We start from the raw sequence: 19,904 nt of genomic DNA on the forward strand, positions 1-19,904 counted from the left end.
TCGGAAAGAGGGAGGAGAGAAGGCGTGGAGTGGGTTTTACACACATCACACCAATCAAATGAGCCCCTCTCCTCGCCCTTAAATGCGCCGCGCGAAGGCGTAATGAGAGTTTACTCAATTCGCCATGGCAGAAGAGAGCAGCAGCGTCAGACGGCCAAACTTCTCCCAGGAGGAAACTGATGTTTTGGTCCGGGAGGTCCAAGCTCGCAGTGTCCGAATATACGGAACTGCGAGCAGACCTCCACGGGCTGATGATGCAAAGGTAGCCTGGGAGGAGGTCACCACAATTGTAAATCAATGTTGCGTTTCTCTTGTGCGTGTGCGCTCTCTCTTTCTCTCTCGCAGTCTCACTCTGTTTCTTTTCTTTTGACTTTTCTAAGATGACAGATGCTGAATATATACTCCCTATCTGATGCTGTGGCTGTTTGTGGTTGGCTGAGAGGGATGTGAACTCATTAGTTTGCAGCTGTGTTAATCATTCAGGTTGGGTTTCCATTACGCGTGCCAAACGTGCCAAACGGTGCCAATCCCCTTTCATCTGACATCAGATGTGACGGGACAGTCGATATAGAGATACATTTATGTGCTGATTGCCCGAGCTCATCTGAGATGGACAGACACAAAGTGGTCTGACCAGTCCATCATGGACATCCTGTCCTCTGGGACCATCCAGATTGTTACCAGCTCAAAGCTCAAAGCCAGCATATGTGATGGTATGGAGGTGTGTTAGTGCCCATGGCATCATGGGTAACTTCACATCTGTGAAGGCTCCATGAATACTGAAAGGTACATACAGGTTTTGGTGCAACATGTGCTGCCATACAGACGACGTCTTTTTCAGGGATGACCCTGCTTATTCCAGCGAGACAATGAGACACAATGTGCTTGTGTTAACCCCTTGAACATGTGTGGAACTTTATGAAGCACAAAATACGACGTCGACCCCGGACTATTGAGACACCGAAGTTGTACATAAAGTAAAAACTTGAAAGAATTTCACTTTCAAAACTTCAACAGTTTGTGTCCTCAGTTCCCAAACACTTACTGAGTGTTGTATAAAGAAAAGGTGATGTCACACAGTGGTAAACATGGTCCTGTCCCAACTTTACTACAATGTGTTGCAGCACATTCAGCACAAACTCAGAATGAGTGTATATTTAAAAAAAAAACAATACAGTTTTTCAGTTTGAACATTAAATATCTTGTCTCTGTATTGTATTCAACTGAATATGGCTCAAAAAGATTTGCAGTTCATTGCATTCTGTTTTTGTTCATGTTTTACACAGCGTTCAGACTTTTTCCAGAATCAAGGTTTGTACAATAAACTGTTCACAAGGCAAACAAACGCAGTATTTTCACATATACACCTAACAGCAGGCAGACAAAACATTTTGCAGCTGTGGAAATAAAACTCCCTGAATACAACCAACAAAACCTGCACTCTGAATTCAAAGGTGGCTTTTTAATGACTCTCGTGTCGCAGACAGTTAACAGTTTAACAGGTTTTGTTTTTTCACTTCAGATGAATTCTTCCTCGGGGACACTTCTCTGACCTCCAGCTGCGATAAAAACCTGTCGGATGAGTTAACAACTGCACAAACGCTGCTGCTCCTCTTTGTTACTAGAGAGCCGACATTTGAGAAGCTTTGCAGCCGAATATGACTCAGGCACAAACAAACCTGCAGCATGTTCAGCAGAGACCCAGTGCAAACAAACATTAGCTGTTAGACCTCACCTGTCAAGTCAAATAAAAAGCCTAAGCTGCTCTGTGGTCGACCTTGCAGACAGGCAGAGGTCGGTGTGAAGGGTTAGTGTGTGAGGCCTGAACGAGTGTGAGCGGAAGATGAGTCACAGCTGAAGATCCTGCTGGGTTTGATGCAGCGTGGATGGCTGTCTCAGTGGAGACTCAACCTCGCCGTCAGCCACCGGGGGAGGAAAAAAGAGACTAGGAAATTTATTCTGAAATGATGATTCAAATTGTGGATGAACGTTCATAATCTCTGGATATTTATGAGAGTCATCATGTGACTCATTTGGCAAACGAAAGCTGACTTTCTGCAGCATGTCGAGTGATTTTAGAGACATTTTTCTGTCAGTTTCTGAGCTCAAATTGAATGAAGTCTCACGCACCATCTGTCACTCTGGTGCTTCTGCTCTCTATTAAAGACTCATTATGTTATCTGTTGTTCATGAGTTCAGATCACGCTCATCTTCTCTTTTAAACACGTATTCTTCAATATAAGATAAACGCTCAGTTGAACTTGAACAACAGCCACGATTTACCTCAAAAATACAAAGACAAATCATCAGTGGTGGAATGTATTGAGCTCATTTACTGCACAACTGCAAATGGCTATTTCATGGGGCAGGTTGGAAAAACAAAGACAACTTTCTTTTCCTTGCATGCCTTCACAACGGCGAACATATTGATCTATTGATTGCAGGGTTGGATATTAACACCAGCCACCAGCCGAATGCTCAAAATATGCATTTGGCTGCTAGATTTGCTTCACTCACTGGCCAACAAACAATAGTAATCTATTGAGTGGCTGGTAAATTTTGGAATCAACCAGCCACAGTGGCAGGCGGATAAAAAAGTTAGTTTTAATCTCTGATTGATTGATTGATTGATTGAGGAACCACGTTTAACAACAGCAAAGTTATATCAAAACACTCGTTTCCAAACTGTCATAAAACGTATTTATCCAGTCGTATGCTCAGTATTTCGGGACGTCTGGGGTGCTTTGCTTGGCCTGCTGCCCCCGCAGCTTCGGATAAGTGGATGAAAATGGACGGATGGACGGCATGACTAATTGATTTACAAATGCTATTTTGTGAGTGAAGTAATCCTTTAAGTACAAATTTCAGGTATTCGTACTTGAATGTTTAAATCTCATGCACTTTATACCTCCATTCCACTACGATGAATGAATTTTTTATTAATGTGTCATGCACACAGTTAGCCAATGCCCATCCTGTATGGGCTAACAAACCATAAAAACCATAAAAATCAAACAAACAATCAGATCATCATTGTGTAGGACCAGGTTTGTGGATTACTCACAAAGGCATTTACTATAGGCCCGTTTCCACCGCAGGAACTTCGGGGTAATTTTACGGGTCCGGCCGTTGGTGCGTGTCTCCACCGCAGGAACCACCCCCGAGGGACAGAGTTCCTTAACTTTCACAGGGGCTAAACAAGTCCCTGCCTCGGAGTAGGTACTCCGAACGGGCCCGAAAAACTCCTGGCTGGGGCTTGGGGTTTACTTGGTGCTGATTGGATATACTCAAGGCGGGATGGTTTACTTGGTGCTGATTGGATATACTCAAGGCGGGATGTGACATCAACAGAAAGCGACAAAAAAAACGTTATTTCTAAAACTCAGCAGATGAGGAGTCGCATTTTTAAAAGGAGTCGTAAGAGGAAAAGCTGTTGTTCTTCTTCTTTGTTTGTTTCTTTGCCGCGTCACCCCAGTCAAAATGGTCGCGCAACGATTACGTCACATCCAGAACCCGGAAACTTTACAGGAACTTTCCTCCTACTCACCCTCTCAGTGGAGACACGGCGGTTGAGAGGGCCGAGCGAGAGGACGTTCCTGTAAAATTCCTGCCCCCCAAATAGTACCAGGAACTTCTTCAGTGGAAACGAGCTTATGTAGCACTAAGAAAAATCAAAATACGAAATAAACAAACTGCCTTCTGCCTTCTTTTTTCAGGCATTTGCGACAAAACTGGCAAACTAAAACAACTATTTCAGCTTTTGGTCATCTGAGCACCAGGGGTCTGGGTTTAGACGAGTCATTTCATGGAACATTAACTCTCGTAAGTCACCATAGTATTCGCAATTAAGAGGAAAATATTGTGCTTTTCACTCAACCATGTCCCCTAGAAATTATGTTTGTATGTCACTAAACTGTTTCCTTAATAATGTTGTGGCAACGTTATCGCCTTATCTGCCACGTGATCTACTGGGCACCAGAGACACCATTTCTTTCAGGTAACAAAAGACAATATTAATGTGCCGCACAGGCCGCAAAAAATAAGGGTTGATAGCGAGTCTACAAAGTGCTGGACTGTGACACCAGAACCTCAGGTTTGCATCCAGACTCCTGTCTTTGGTGTAGGCAACAAAAGCACTTTGGATAAGAATAGGGAAGATCATGATTATAGTTTTATGTTAATAGAAAGGTTATAATAAACTAGAATTACGGCCGTGCAGTTTGTTCACCTCCACTCACCAGTCAAGTTTCTCTTACAGAGTCATCCATGGCTGTGAAAACATGAATGCTTTACACACAGAGGATCTATACAATCAGCACCAGTTCAAGGTGGATCACCAAGATGAGTGTCACGAATAAAGTACCTGATCAAATGTCTCCCCTTCTGTTCCTGAGATCTGACGGTAAATAATGGCAAGAAAAGTGTCTTAAGCAGAACATTATGACGTCGGGTCCATGTCATTGGTCCGACAGCCCATTGGTCCGACATCCCATTAGTCCAACGGTCCGCGGTGCTGAACAGCTCTCGGCGGGCGTATTTCTACCTTGATGGTGCGCCGCGACCGGCTCTGGGTCAGCTGGGAAAGGCTTGAGGTGAAGCAGGCTCACGGCTTATGTGTTTGCCACTTTCTTTTTCATTTTAACCCACACCATGATCTTTTCCTAACCCTAACCAAGTGGTTTTGTGCCTAAACCTAACCAGACCTTAACCACAGGGCATCATGATGATTTCGGAACAACGGGACTTCGGAACAATGGGTTTAATATGGTCGGAAACAATGGGATATCGGACCAATGGGCTGTCGGACCAATGGGCAGTTCCCATGACGTCACAGAGAAGCTGACCTTTCACTTTTTGGATATAAAATGTCCTCCCATCATTATTTTATCCTTATAGAAATTTGTGTGAAGTTTTGTTTTGAAGAGTAATAGCCAAAAACATGTTCTATGAGGTCACACTGACCTTGACCTTTGACCTATGACCCCAAAATTCTAATCAGTTTATTCTTCAGTCCAAGTGTCAAGTTTAAAGAAATTCCCTTAAGGTGTTCTTGAGATATCTGTTCACAAGAATGACATAGATAGGTCACAGTGACCAGCAAAATCCAATCTGTTCATCGTTGAGTTCAAGTGAAAGTTTGTGCCAAATTTGAAGAAATTCCCTCAATGCATTCTCGAGATGTCGCATTCACAAGACTGAGAAAGACAAGGTCATAGTGACCTTGACCTTTGACCACCAAAAACTCATCAAATCAGTTCATTGTTGAGTCCAACTGGACGTTTGTGCAAAATTTGAAGAAATCTCACAAGGATGGGACGTCCTTATGTGCGGACATAGAGATGGATGTATGGACGGACGGACGGACGAACAACCCGAGCACACGATGCCTCTGGCCGCAGCTATTGCCCGCACAGAGGCAAAAAAATTGCATACAGTGTGCATCTGATTTTGAGGTCTACCAAAAGTATTTAAAATAAGTTACTTGACTTGAGTAATCTAATGAAATACGTCACACTTTACATTTTAGGACATGTATTCAAAACAACCTGAAAAGTAACTATTTATCAAATAATTGTAGTGCAGTAAAAATATTTCCCTCTGAAAAGTAGAAAGTGGCATTAGATTAAAATATTCAAGTACTTTAGTAAGAGTACCTAGTTGCAGTCCACCACTGCTCCAGCAACACCATAAAAATCACATTAAGGCCACTTAAAGCTCCAGTGTGCAGGGTTTAGGGGGATCTATTGGCTGAAATGGAGAATAATATAATAAATCTGTTTTCTTTAGTGTTTAATCATCTGAAGTTTTCGTGACCCTAGAATGAGACGTTTATATCTACATATGGAGCAGGTCTGATGGATGTATAAAGACACCTGGATACAGCGCTGAAGGCAGGACAACGTTCATTCCTATGAAAGGTGCTTAGTGGTGCATGAAGCCAAAATGGTTAATCTGACGCCTTTAAAATCACCTGGATGATCGGCACTGCGTCCGCACTGTGCAGCCCACAGATCAGGCGCACAAGAGAGTTCAGCTGGCCGAGCTGAATACTTCTGATTAAGTGCTCTGTGAACCTGAATGGGGATAAATTGATTTAATCATGTGGCTCTTCTAGACTCTCCAGATGTTATCAGACTGAATGGACTTAATCCCAATAGTGAAACAAGTCATTTTGCAAGGATTGTGATGCTCTAAAAAAAATATCCACTGATTTACAGACATCTCTTTCGCCATGTAAGTCAATGGGAAAAAGTCTTTTTGGGCCACAGGGCATCACATGACGGTGTCATTACATTGCTTGGCCACTACAAAAATTGGCTTCAAAGCCTGGCACACTTCCTGAAGGCCTGGCAGGTCCTTGTCTATGGAGATCACCATGTTGCACCGCCATGTTTCTACAGTAACCAAAACAGACAAACCAAACACGAGCTCTAGATAGGGACATTCACATTTTCACGTCAGCCACCGTAGTAAGAAGCCCCTATGTGACAAGCAACGTCGGAAATTAAGGTGAAACTGTTTTAATCAGTGTTTCTACTAGTTTTAATCAGCTGGTCTATTTGTTTTGTAGATGAAGAGACCTCTGTGGGTAATTCAGCTCCCTGTAAAAACCTCCTGAACATCTGGATCAGCCATGAGGTGAGCCATGGGCCAATAGTGAGACAATGGGCCCCTGGACACAGATATGCAAAGGGCACCATCACCTGTGCAAGACACACAGGCTTTGTGGTGGGTTTGCATCTCTTTGTAGTTGTTATGCATCTTTTTGTGGTTTTGTGTCTCTTCGTGGTCCTTTTGTGTTTCTTTCTGGTTGTTTTGCGTTTTTCGTTGTAGTCATTTGAGGTCTCTAGCCACCACTATTTAAACACAGTCTCACTCCGTAGTTGTCAAAATCCGAGGCTAGGGCAGTAACTTGCAGCATCAGACACTGATGAAAAACGCCATTCTTTAACATAGGCATGGTATGCAGTCAGTGGGAAACACGGCGGGACAAGAACAAAAGTTAAGGCGGCGAAAGCCTGAGTAGGGTGGGCGGGAAACACCAACTTCCACCCAGGAGTGCTGTGTTTGCGACCCGTAAAATTATAAAGCCAAAATCTGTTCTTTTTATTAAACCCAACCACGTGTGTGTGTTGTTGGAGGAATTAAACATCAATTTGCATTGTTGTGCTGACGTAGTGCTTTTACTTTGAAAGAGACTGTATGCAAACCGTACATTTCCTGTGAAAACAGAAGTGTATTTTGAAAACAGACAACGCATGTAACAGGCAGAACTTGACACGGCATCCCAGAACGTCAACAACCAACACACCCAGGGTACCTAACTTGACACGGCATCCCAGAACGTCAACAACCAACACACCCAGGGTACCTTGCATGTTGTATCTGGACATGGAAGCTCCCTGACCAAACGTCGATATGTGACGAGGTCGAAATGAGAATATGTTGACTATTCAGGTTCACCAAAATGTAGGAGAGGGTGCCAGCTCGTAGACATATGACGCACACTTTAATTGATGGAATGCTAAAACTTTTATTTTGAGTTTAAAGGCTACCTATTTCAACAACTGGAAATAATCACTTTCAGCCTACAGCAATGAGAAATGCAAATTAAAATATTAAAAAAATAACTGTTATTCAACTCCCTATGAACATATAGGATAGAAAATATTCTCCTGAGGACACCACATCTTGGATTTACTTGAACTTATCTTTCGTTCTACTTAAAGCTCCAGTAGGCAACATTGTTTTGGCATAATTGAGTAAAAATTTTATAATATCCTCTAAGCATAATGTAAATCAAGTGGTCTGAGACAAACAATAGGTTTCTGCACCTCACCACGGCTCTGTGTTCAGTCTCTAAAGAATCAGTATCATGCCGATGTGCATCAACCAATCACAGGTCAGCTCAGACCACTGCGTTCCTATTGGCTGTTATACTGCATATGCGCGTTCCCATGCCATCGGCAGAAGGGGAGAGCAAGCGGCAATGGCGAACAGTGCACCAGGCAAAATAGCTATTCCAGCAAAGCAACTGCCTACATGACAGAACTCGGTTCCCCGGAGCCCCGGAGGGAGGGGAAGGGTGAGGTGGGGCCGGGCCCGGCCGGAGGGCACGAGGGTTGGCCGTGGGAGCGAAGCCGAGGGCTCTCCACGGAGAGGGAGAGCTGAGCCTCGGGGGTATGTGTGGGGCGGGCTGCTGCATGGTGAGGGAGAGCCGAGCCTCGGGGGTATATGTGCGGGGCCGCGAGGGAGGGATGGGGAGGGCTGCTGCGCAGTGAGGGAGAGCCGAGGCTCCCAGAGAGGGAGAAATAGAACCAAGTAGGATAAAATGCTCGTCTGGTAGGAGGGGCTCAGGGCGGAGACGAACGAAACCTAACTCAGATGAGACTCAAAAATCAACCGTTTTCAGGCCTTCTACCTACTGCAGCTTTCACTTAGACCTGTTGTCCTCATTCATGGACACTTTTTGTGCCATCTAGTGGTTGTAAGAGCACAATACACTAATCCATGTTAAAACAAGATGGCACCCATCTCTGCCAAGTCAGTCTGCAGCCGATCCTGACACAAAAGTGGACAAGGTCCAAAACCTGATCACATGTTATGGTTGAAACTTGTTTATTTATGATTAATAATGTTTGTAGTCTGATATGGCAACAAATTTGTCCAATTTTTGCAACAGTAACATGCGAATGCGCTGTTAATCAGGATGTACTCGTTTGAAGACACTGGGACTGTTTAACGTCTCGTTTGAAGACATCAAGACTTTATTATTGAATTGTTACAGGAGACTTTATTAGCGTCTCATTTAAGGACATTGGGACTTTATTATCATTGACAATGTTTAGTTTTTTATATTTATCAGGTCCTACTAATCCCAAATAGTTAGGAGAAATTTAAAATGCATACCAAATAGGGCGTCGATGGCTTAGTGGTAGAGCAGGCGCCCCATGTAAAAGGCTGTCGCCGCAGCGCTCAGGTTCAAGTCCAGCCTGTGTCATCCCCCCTCTTTCTCCCCCTTTCACACTTAACTGTCCTGTCCATTAAAGGCAAAAAATATCTTTAAAAAAAACACCAAACAAAAGTTCAGGTCTCAGGAGGACATTACAGAGACATTAAAGCACCCAGAGGGACACTAAAGACAGTCACAGACGCAGCATGAATCCCACCTTAGTAACACCACATAAAACCACAACGCTACAGGACCAACATATGGAGGTATTAACACAGCAGCAGGAACACCATATCAGCACCATATGGAGATACAGGCTCAGATAACACACACCCTAAAATATCTGACATTATGAAGTTTGATTCATGATTAAAATTCACATCTGCGCAGCACAACAGAGCCTCCATACATTCCTGTAGGGAGATGAGGTATTATAGACACACTACAGCAGATTAAGACATCATCACGAGGCCGATAGAGGCTCAACTCCCCACAGAGAGCCACAGACACGCTGCATCTGTGAGATTATTATGGGATATCAGATGAACATTGTGTTTTATTGGGGTTTTATCACCGACACGTTTCACCTATAAAGCACAAAGGAGGTCCATATAATCAGAGTTTGGAACATGATGGTGGTGCTGCAGACAACATATGTTTAAATCAATACATAATGATCAATTACAAGCACCACAGGAGCACTACGGATGCCTGTAGGAGATTAGAATATATGTATGTACTCCTATATGATGGAACAAAGCTTAATTTAAGGTGGTTATAGGGATAAGAATATAATGGGGCTCCATTGGCGCGCCGGCTCAGGTGTGATCGACGTTTCTGGATTCATATTAGCCATCAGGCCTGTGTGTCTGTGTGTGTGTGTGTGTGTGTGTGTGTGTGTGTGTGTGTGTGTGTGTGTGTGTGTTTGTTCATTAAACCGGTGTTAAACGGTGTTGTGTGTCACCGCCGGTCATCCGTGTTGTCTGTGTGTTTGTCTCTTACCTCTGCTGGGCGGATGTGATGCTCTGACTCTGCTCTGCACCTGACGGAGGCGGCTCGCTCCCCCAAATAACACCAACAGCAGTAAAACCAACAAACGTGTCCTCAGCGGAGACAACGACCAGATCCGATGCACCGACACCGTCTGAGCAGGGAACCAGGAACGCCGGCTGCGTCGTTTGCAATCAGCAGAGTGGAAATTTTTCCTCCAGAAATGAGGTGAAATTGCCCGTAAAGCGTCTCCTTACCGCGGCGCCGCACGCAGCTTCCTTTACGCACGGCTCTACGCTGACATATCCTGCGTTAATTCAAGGTGGAGCGAAGCGATGTGGGAATGTTTGCAAAAAGGCTTCTGCTGCCTGTCACCTCCTCCACCCTAAAAATAACCACCGCCGGCTTCTCTGTGAATGAATTTTTTTTCCTCTCTCTGTCTCCTCAGGCAGTTTGCGGGCAGCTGCTCCGCCCTATCACACGGCAGATCTGTGCAGACGCGCGAGCGGCAGGAGCGGAGCGGCGGTCTTTTGCGTGCTATGACTCATAACCGGAGCGGTGAGGCGTGTAATTGCTTCAGCCTCAATGACTGAGACATCGGGCTGAGAAAAGAGGAAGAATCCGCGCGCGCACACACACACACACACACACACACACACACACACACACACACACACACAGGTGTGTTTCTGCAGCACATACACACCTGTGAGGCTTCATTCTCCAGTAATGCCGCATCATGACAGTGTTTGGATGTGAACAGAGCTGAAAACACACCTAATTAATTATTCATGACAAAATAAGCTGGTGCCAGTTTTGATCATCGCTGATAATTTGATATCAGCTGCGGAAATACGAAGAGATATTTGCCGCACTGTGATGTCACAAAATGCATTTACTCGTGTGTGTACTTAAAGGTCCAGTGTGGAAGATATAAGATTATTGATCATATGTGTTTTGGGTCTCTTTGCAGTTCCTTGGCATCTCATTGAGGTCTTTTTGTGTCTCTTTGTCATTTTGAATCTCTTCCTGGTCAGTTTGTGTTCATTTGAGTGACATTTTGCAGGTGAAGGCCAGGAGGGCCCCTGGGGACCTGTGCCCAGTAGCCCATTCAGTAATCCATCCATGCATCTACCATCCCCTCCACCTCCTGATGACAAAGTCAGCTCATACATACTACATAACTTTAGAAACACTGATATCAAATTAGGGCGGCACGGTGTTGCAGTGGTTAACACCATCGCCTCACAGCAAGAGGGTTCCTGGTTCCTTCCCGGTTGCATGTTCTCCCTGTGTCAGCGTGGGTTTTCTCCAGGTGCTCCAGCTTCCTCCCACAGTCCAAAAATTGGTGACTCTAAATTGTCCGTAGGTGTGAATGTGAGTGTGAATGGTTGTCTGTCTCTATGTTTTAAATGAATGTGATGACAGAATATTTACTGGAGAAAACCCACTCTGACACGGGGAGAACATGCAACCTCCGCACAGAAGGGCTCCTCCACCCTGGGTCTGACCCCACCACCCTGGGGTTTGAGCCAGGAGCCCTCTTGCTGTGAGGCGACAATGCTTAACAACTGTGATGAATTAGTAATAATGAGATTAAACAAACATTGTTAAGATCACTTGAGGCTCGGGACCATTAACAGACCAAACAATCAACCGATTCATCGAGAGAATAATCAGCAGATTAATCCAGAATGAAAACAATCATTATTTAATAACCAGGAAGAACACCACCTGTGGTTCTGACTCCTGAAATTGTCAGTTCTGCTGGTGTCCAGAAGGTGGTGCTGTGACTCTGTGTTTGTCCCCACCAGACTCCATGCAGTAAATTAACAATTTAAATCATCAGTCAGGTAGATGTGAGGTGTCAGTAAATATTCTGTCATCACATTCATTTAAATTTTTTGTCCAAAACATTTAACTCAAACAAACAGAAAAGTACAGCTGTGTATTATGGAGTTAGATAGTGTTTTAAGTGAAGGCTGGATTACCAACTGTGGGCGCCAAAACAAATTGTTTATGGAATAATTAAAAACATATTAACTAAGTGTGGTCCTGTGTCATAAGTTTTTCTTAGCATGCTTTAAAACCTTTATTTTTCTTTTGTTTTCACAGCGTTCTCATGGCTCATATACCCAAATAAAGTTGTATTCAATCAAATTTATACATGTAGTAGTACTGTAGTAGTATGTTTCTATAGTAGCCCAGAACGGACAAACCAAAAACTGGCATTTACATTAAGCAGTGTGCGAGTTACACCAGTTTGTAATGTGGAGCGGCTTTACTAGTTTTATTTGCAATTAGGTCACAAAATCTTTGGGAATTATTAGAAAAATAAGTCTTTTATTACATCCACCTTGTTTTTTTAACATAATATTATAGTCTAATATATTTCCATGTCTTACCTTTGGTAGTATTGTCTGGGCAACTAACCCTACATACTCGTACTTGTACTCGTCGTCCTCCGCTTATCCGGGTCCGGGTCGCGGGGGCAGCAGCCTCAGCAAAGAAGCCCAGACAGTCCTCTCCCCAGCCACTTCCGTCAGCCGGGTGATGTAGTCCCTCCAGCCTGTCCTGGGCATAGGTCCTGGAGCGGCCGAGGTCTCCTCCTGGTTGGACACGCCCGAAACACCTCCCAAGGGAGGCGTCCGGTAGGCATCCTTACCAGATGCCCCAACCACCTCAACCCCACATATCTTCGTAAAATTCCTTATGCTGCAAAAACGTTTCATTGGAATAGCAACTTGCTCCAAGTCATAGGCTGCAACCTCTCCTCTTTTCTTGAAATATTCTTCAAATATGTACTTTTATTTTTAAAGTGAAGTGTATGGAGACAAACTTACATGAAAGCTTAAATGAGTTTTAAAATTATTATTGTTTTTTTTTTGTCCAACAAACATCGACTTCCACCCGAGAGAGCGGTCCCGTATGTTTCTAAAGCCAAACCCTGTTCTTCGCAGTGTTGTACTGACATAGTGCTTTTATTTTGAAAGAGACTGTAAGTAAACGTTCCTGTGAACACGGAAGTGTATCTTGAAAGAAAATAACTTGATATGGTGTCCCAGAACGTCAACAACCAACGCACCCAGGGTACCTTGTACGTCGTATGTGGACGTGGAAAGTCCATGACCAAAACATCGATATGTGACGAGGTCGGAGTGAGAATGTGTTGCCTTGTAAAAACGTCCTTAACGATGAACACTAAAGGAATTTTTACCAGGAGAAATTTCAGAAATCCCCCCCCAAATCTTACACACTTCACCTTTACATAGGGTGACATCAGCTAAATTGGGCCATCAGGTAAAATGGCCCATTTAAGGTTTGAGCGTCTCAGCTCTTTAAAAGTTAACAGCCAATGAATGCAAATGATTTGAAACTGTTGCCGCAGCAGTACTTGACATGTAACAATTGATTTGATTGGTCTATGGTTGCTATGGTGGGTGGGGCAAAGCCTCATATTGAGACTGCTCCAGAGAACTGCATGGTGAGTACCCTGACATACCAAATCTTAACTGTTAATGATAAGGTTGATAATTCAATAAAAAACAAATGTACATATATAAATAATGATGTATAATACATGTCCTGATGGCCTCCATCAGATATAATGCTAATGTTTTGCTAAATAAAATTATTTTTGATGAAAAAGCATTTTTTGTTAGTGGCCCAATTTACCTTAATGTGTTCAGGTAAATTGGGCCACACATTTCAGCTAAAATGAGCCAAGTTCTGAGTTGAGTTTTAGCAAATATTTTGATGGTTCCTCTTATTAAAAAGTATTAATATATAAATATATTAGTGTATTATTTTATATTACAGGCCTCTTCACATTTTCCTTTGTAATTATGTATGTGTGTGTTAGCTCTGGTCCAGGGCGCATCGTGAGCTAGCTCACTAGCTAGCGCTCAGTCACACACACACACACACACACACACACACACACACACACGAGAAAGGGAAAGGTGAAATAGGCTGATGTACTGTAGCCTAGAAGTGATAGTGGAAGATGGTTAAAGTAAAGTAAAGTAACATGAAACTATAATTACAGTATGGCAAACAAGAAGGAAGAGAGAGGAAAGGACATGAGGAGAAAGGAAGAGAGAGGAAAGGACATGAGGAGAAAGGAAGAGAGAGGAAAGGAGAGGAGGAGAAAGGAAGAGAGGAAAGGAGATGAGGAGAAAGGAAGAGAGAGGAAAGGAGAGGAGGAGAAAGGAAGAGAGAGGAAATTAGATGAGGAGAAAGGAAGAGAGAGGAAAAAGAAAGGATGTCTATAAGGGAAGTGGCAAGTACAACCAGCGGGTAGAGGAGAGGATGAGGGGAGCCTTAGACGAATACAGGATAATTTGATTATATTATGAAAAATNNTGAGCTAGCTCTCACTAGCTAGCGCTCAGTCACACACACACACACACACACACACACACACACACGAGAAAGGTGAAAGAGGCTGATGTACTGTGGCCTAGAAGTGATAGTGGAAGATGGTTAAGTAAAGTAACATGAAACTATAATTACAGTATGGCAAACAAGAAGGAAGAGAGAGGAATGGAGAGGAGGAGAAAGGAAAAGAGAGGAAAGGAGAGGAGGAGAAAGGAAGGAGAGGAGGAGAAAGGAAGAGAGGAAATTAGATGAGGAGAAAGGAAGAGAGAGGAAAAAGAAAGGATGTCTATAAGGGAAGTGGCAAGTACAACCAGCGGGTAGAGGAGAGGATGAGGGGAGCCTTAGACGAATACAGGATAATTTGATTATATTATGAAAACTGTTTCACTTTGCAGTTTGAGTGGCCCATTTTAGCTGATCAGGTGGCCCATTTTACCTGAACACTGCACATCTCAAAAATGGGGGACAGCTGATGTTTCAACAGCTGTAGGATCTTAACAATTATATTTTATTACATAAATTCAACACAAAAATATTAAAAACAGTCATTATTAATCATAGGAACACAATCAAATGTCATACATTGTACATTGTTTTTTCTTAGTTTCCCAAGTGATTAACCAAAAAGTGGCCCAATTTAGCTGATATCACCCTACATCAAATAAAATCTCTATCGATCACAAATACACACTGAAAGCAACACAAAACAAACCTTAACACTAAGGCCTGGGCCACGCTGCACGCGTGAGAAACACATGTGCATCATTGAACCTGTTGCTTGTCTTTTCAGTGCCTGTGTCAACAGGTTAGGATGCCCACACTGCCTGCGTGAGCAGTGCTGCTCAGGCACAGAACATCAGATAAGGAGGCTCACTGATTTTGTCCGTGTGACTCAAAAAAAGACTGAATAGGTCTTTTAATCATATTGAAATCACGCCATCACACCATTACTCACCACAGTTTCAATGTCTAATGACACAGACATGAAGGAATATAAATATTTGTTTTAATCATTACACTTCTTTTTTTGGCATCTAACTTAGACTATTATTATATACATGGACGTATACTTCAACTCCATTACATTTCAGAGGGATATGTTGTGCTTTTTGCTGTCGTTTACTGAGAATACTCTGTACTTTTACTGTTTATACTTTACATAAAACTAAGAATACGTCTGATGCTTTTACTGCATGAGGCTGAGAACACTTCTGATACATGTAGCTACTGTAAAACTGTTAACAGGACACCTCCAAGTGCAAACAAGGTCAATCATGACCCTCTCTGTGATGCATTTTTTATCCATGGACTTTTTATATTTGTAAAACTTTCCTCAAGCAGACAAAAGCAATTTAAATGAATGAAAATAACAGTAAAAATAAAAGTGTACAGTAACTAAGGTGACACGTCGGTTCTGCTGATACTTTTAGGCTACATGAAGCTGATAGTGGGCACGTTTGCCCTGTTGCTGATACTTAAACTGCATTTTGCTCATAATATTTCTGTACTTTTACTTGGGAATCAATTATGAATGCAGCACTTGTACTTGTAAAACCTTACCTGGAGTATTTTTGGTTTGTTGAGTGGGTACTTTTACTGAAGTAAAGCATTTTTATACTTTTTCCAACACTGACTCAAAAACACTTGGCTAAAAGTGAGCATAAGCTCCGCTTTCATTTTCATCACTGCTGGGACTCTACATGAAAAAAAAAAATTTCTTTGGAGTTCCCCCGACCTATGCAGGGAGGTGCTCCCCTCGTGGGAGTCCCCCGGCTTGAGGCGGGTCTATTTAAGTTTGGTAAATGCGGAACAGGCATCATAAGAAAACCGCTGCGACGTGAGAGAGCGCGCTCCGATCGTCCTCATTATTCTTTTAAATTTTTTAATCACTAAAAGTAGTCTGTTATCAGGGAGACTCCTCCACAGTCTGTACTCGTGTCATCATGAACCTGACGGGGAACTGTTGGATCTCTTGGAGTTTTTTTCTCATCACCGGTAAGCTCATATTTCTGCAGACATAACGAGCCCAGAGGCAGCTGAATCTTAACTCATGTCGTGTTGGCAGCACTGTTAGCTGAATAAATGTCAGAGATCAGAGTTTAAAGCCTGACCAGGGACAAAGACTGCAAATTAGCTGAAACTAGATGTCTTACATGCATGCCATTTTCCCATTTTTTGTGGCAATGTTGTGACCAGCTTCTAAGTGGTCGGGACCATCAGGTCAGTGGTCAGGACCAACTTCTAAGTGGTCGTGACCATCAGCTCAGTGGTCGGGACCATCAGGTCAGTGGTCAGGACCAACTTCTAAGTGGTCGGGACCATCAGGTCAGTGGTCGGGACCATCAGGTCAGTGGTTGGGACCAGCTGCTCAGTGGTCGGGACCATCAGGTCCGTGTTAGGGACCATCTGGTCCCGACCACTGAGCAGCTGGTCACGACCAGTATCTTGGACCACTGGTTCATATAAAACAGTTAAATAAAACAGAGACTCATACTGTGCAGAGAAAGAGAGGGGGAGTCACGAACTGCAATATTACAGTGCAACAATAAAGAATAGCCTATGCATAATATTATATATATATTTGATAGACAAATTTTTATTTTATTTTATTTTAATGTTTACTTAACAGGGACAATACGTAGGCTACAACATTGCCACAAAAAATGGGAAAATGGCATGCATAAGACATCTAGTTTCAGCTAATTTGCCGTCTTTGTCCCTGGTCAGGCTTTAAACTCTGATCTCTGACATTTATTCAGCTAACAGTGCTGCCAACACGACATGAGAAGGGAGAAGGTGTATTAAAAATACAAAAATCATCCCACGGACCACTCATTAACTGATCCAGACAACAAACCAGACCAGCGACCACTGGTCTGTGCCAGACCACTGAATTGGCTACAACCCCTGCTGAAGAGTTACTTAAGTCAAAGTATAGAATCAGCAAAAAAGTAATTGAAGCACTATGAGTAAAAATACTCTTTATGCAGAAAGGCTCATTTTAAAGTGTTATATTATTACAGATATGTTTTTAATCACGGATAGATTTTAATATTTACGTTTTTTGTCCGTAAAAAAAGTACTCAAATCAATATGAAGTAAGGGACTGGTCATTACTTATGAGGGGGAGGGATGGTGCAAAAAGAGGGAGGCATGTCAAATTAGTTTTTAGGCACTGGGAAGGGATTAAAGTTTTTTTTAAATCTTGGCTTAGAGGAGGGGCATACAACGTTACATGGCTGGATTATGTAATTATTTTACCACTGATTTCTATAAAAAAAAAAAAAAAAAACATGCCTTCTGAATTTTGGTGATTTTCCAAATTTTGGCGATCATCTTTGGAGATAGATTTTGGTGATTTTTATGGCCAAAATATATTATAAAATTATTATATATTAGAAAATGTATAAAATATATTAAATTTTGGCTACTTTGTAGCCAAATTGTGTGTGATTTTTTTTTTAAATTCAGGACATTTTTTCTATAAAAATGGCTAAAATGACACCATTTATCACAGCCAGAAACTGAAAAAAGAAAAAAAAAAAATATTGTTGGATTTTAAAAAAAAATTGAAAAAGTTCTTGGACACATCATATGTGCAAATACAGCTTTAAATGTCTGGATTCTGTATTTATTTTACCACTGATTTATAAAGAAAACACACCTTCCAAAATTTTGATGATTATTAAATTTTCGCAATCAGTTTTGGAGATAAATTTTTGGCAGTTTTCATAGACAAAATATATTATACATTCATGAAATTTATAAAATATAACATTTTGGCTATTTTATGACCTTTTTTAAAATTCCGGTCATTTTTTTTCTTCTATAAAAATCAAATCACAGCCAGAAACTGTGAAAACAGAAGTTATCGTTGAAGTTTCAAATTTCCAGCGGTCCTTGGACACATCGTGTGCACTAAATGTTTCTGTCAGGAAAAAAAATCTGATTTTACTATAATGACATTTCAATAAATTCACCTTATTCTACGTCTTATTAAATATTAATACATAAGTAAATCATTTGCACAAACTAACCATTTGCAAAAGAGTGAAAAATCAAGTTTTTTTTCAATTCCAGAACTTCATCTTCAACTTTTAAATATGTAAGAGTAAATCAGAAATGTAATTGCTAATTTATGGTGGAGGGAGGGTCATTAATTTCCCACCAGTCACTCAGGGAGACTCAATGAAAAATATTTGTAGTGCCAGGAAGGGTAAAAAAAAAGACAAAAAGAAAAGAAAAAATAAAGTCCCACCCCAGCCACCAACCTCCTCTGATGAGTAAAGAACAGTCAATATTTCCCTCTGAGCTGTGGTTGTGTCGAAGCAGGAAAGTAGCATCAAAAGTAGATAGGGCCCAGTAAATGTGCTCACCTCCACCTCTGGAAAGCGGCACAAAGAGATCACATTTACAGCCAAATAAAGCAATCATGTGTTCTCTGACCGATCCTAATACCTCCAAAAGTCTGAAGGCAGGGACTTTCCACTTGGCATTAAGAAAAGGAGCACAAGGGAATGTGTAGCCTATGTGTATAAAGAAATCATCTTGTTGTGCGTTCGTTTTGAACTCGGACGTCGGAAATTCCCAGTTTTCAGGCGGAGGTTTAAACTCAAACGCACCCTGAGATCACTCGGAAACTCGGAGCAACCGCATCAACCCCGACTTACGAATTCAAGGTGGCTGTCGGTCACATACACGGTGAGTAAACACTCTGCTACTGTTTATAGCAATTCTATCTTATTTGTTTTACATTAGGTCAGCTTCATCTGCAGCGTTCATCACTTGGAGTGCATGATGGTTTTGAAGCTGTCTATACTCCGAAAGTGCAACTGGGTAACAAAGGCTTTCTTGCGGCATGTTTTTTTTTCCGACTTGTCCTACCGCAGTCGTCAACTAGAATGCAAAAACTGTTGTGAACTCGGAGGTGACGTCATTCCGACTTCCCACCTCCGACCTCCGAGTACAAAACGCACGCACCACAACAGCCTGACAACACTTCCCTGTCTCTCCTCTTGGTGGTGCTGCGACTCTTCTTTACACCTGTGCCAACCAGGATTGGCAGGTGCAGAAAAATACTGTAGACCTAATATTCCACCTGACTTACAGTGGAGGTAAATGATGCACTTTTCACTGCACTACATTTATAATTCAGCTTTTTTAGATTCCAGTTTTCCATCCAGCACCTGTCCAGATGTGTAGATGGTGACTGCTTGTGATGAAATGTTCCTTTATGTGCTGAGAAAGTTCTCCTACTTCTTCCTTAAACATCTGCAGCAGGAATATGCAGCCACAAACATCAGCAGAAGACAGTTTACTGCCACATACTGACTCTCACTGACTCTGTTTATACTTTAATACTTCCAGTGGAGACAAGTTTGAAATGCAGGACTTTTACTTGTAGTGGAGGAATTTTTTTTTTTTTTTTTTTTTTTTTACAGTGCGGTGTTTGCAGGATAAGTGTACATGAAGTGATGAAGGGAAAGCAAAAACGAAATGTGGGCGGAGACGTATGATCTCTCGATAGCGGTTACGTCACGAGGCTATAAAAAGCCCAATGCGGAAAGACTCCCTCAGAAAA

General features: G+C 42.3%; 1 protein-coding gene across 4 annotated transcripts in view; it reads right to left on the reverse strand.

Annotated features, from left to right (window-relative positions):
* rab3b (RAB3B, member RAS oncogene family) overlaps positions 1-12,485 on the reverse strand; it is a 30,226-nt gene extending 17,741 nt beyond the window's left edge. Inside the window, exon 1 of one of the 4 annotated variants that reach the window (XM_050054417.1) lies at positions 12,349-12,485. The gene's annotated coding sequence lies outside the window, so the exon portion shown is untranslated. Of the gene's footprint in view, positions 1-8,910; positions 8,994-9,955; positions 10,413-12,348 lie in introns of those variants that run through there. The other 3 variants (XM_050054419.1, XM_050054416.1, XM_050054418.1) reach the window with 3 other exon arrangements.
* Between the last annotated feature and the right edge of the window lie 7,419 nt (positions 12,486-19,904).

The sequence above is a fragment of the Epinephelus moara genome, chromosome 10 (genome assembly GCF_006386435.1).
Source record: "Epinephelus moara isolate mb chromosome 10, YSFRI_EMoa_1.0, whole genome shotgun sequence".
Taxonomy (NCBI): domain Eukaryota; kingdom Metazoa; phylum Chordata; class Actinopteri; order Perciformes; family Serranidae; genus Epinephelus; species Epinephelus moara.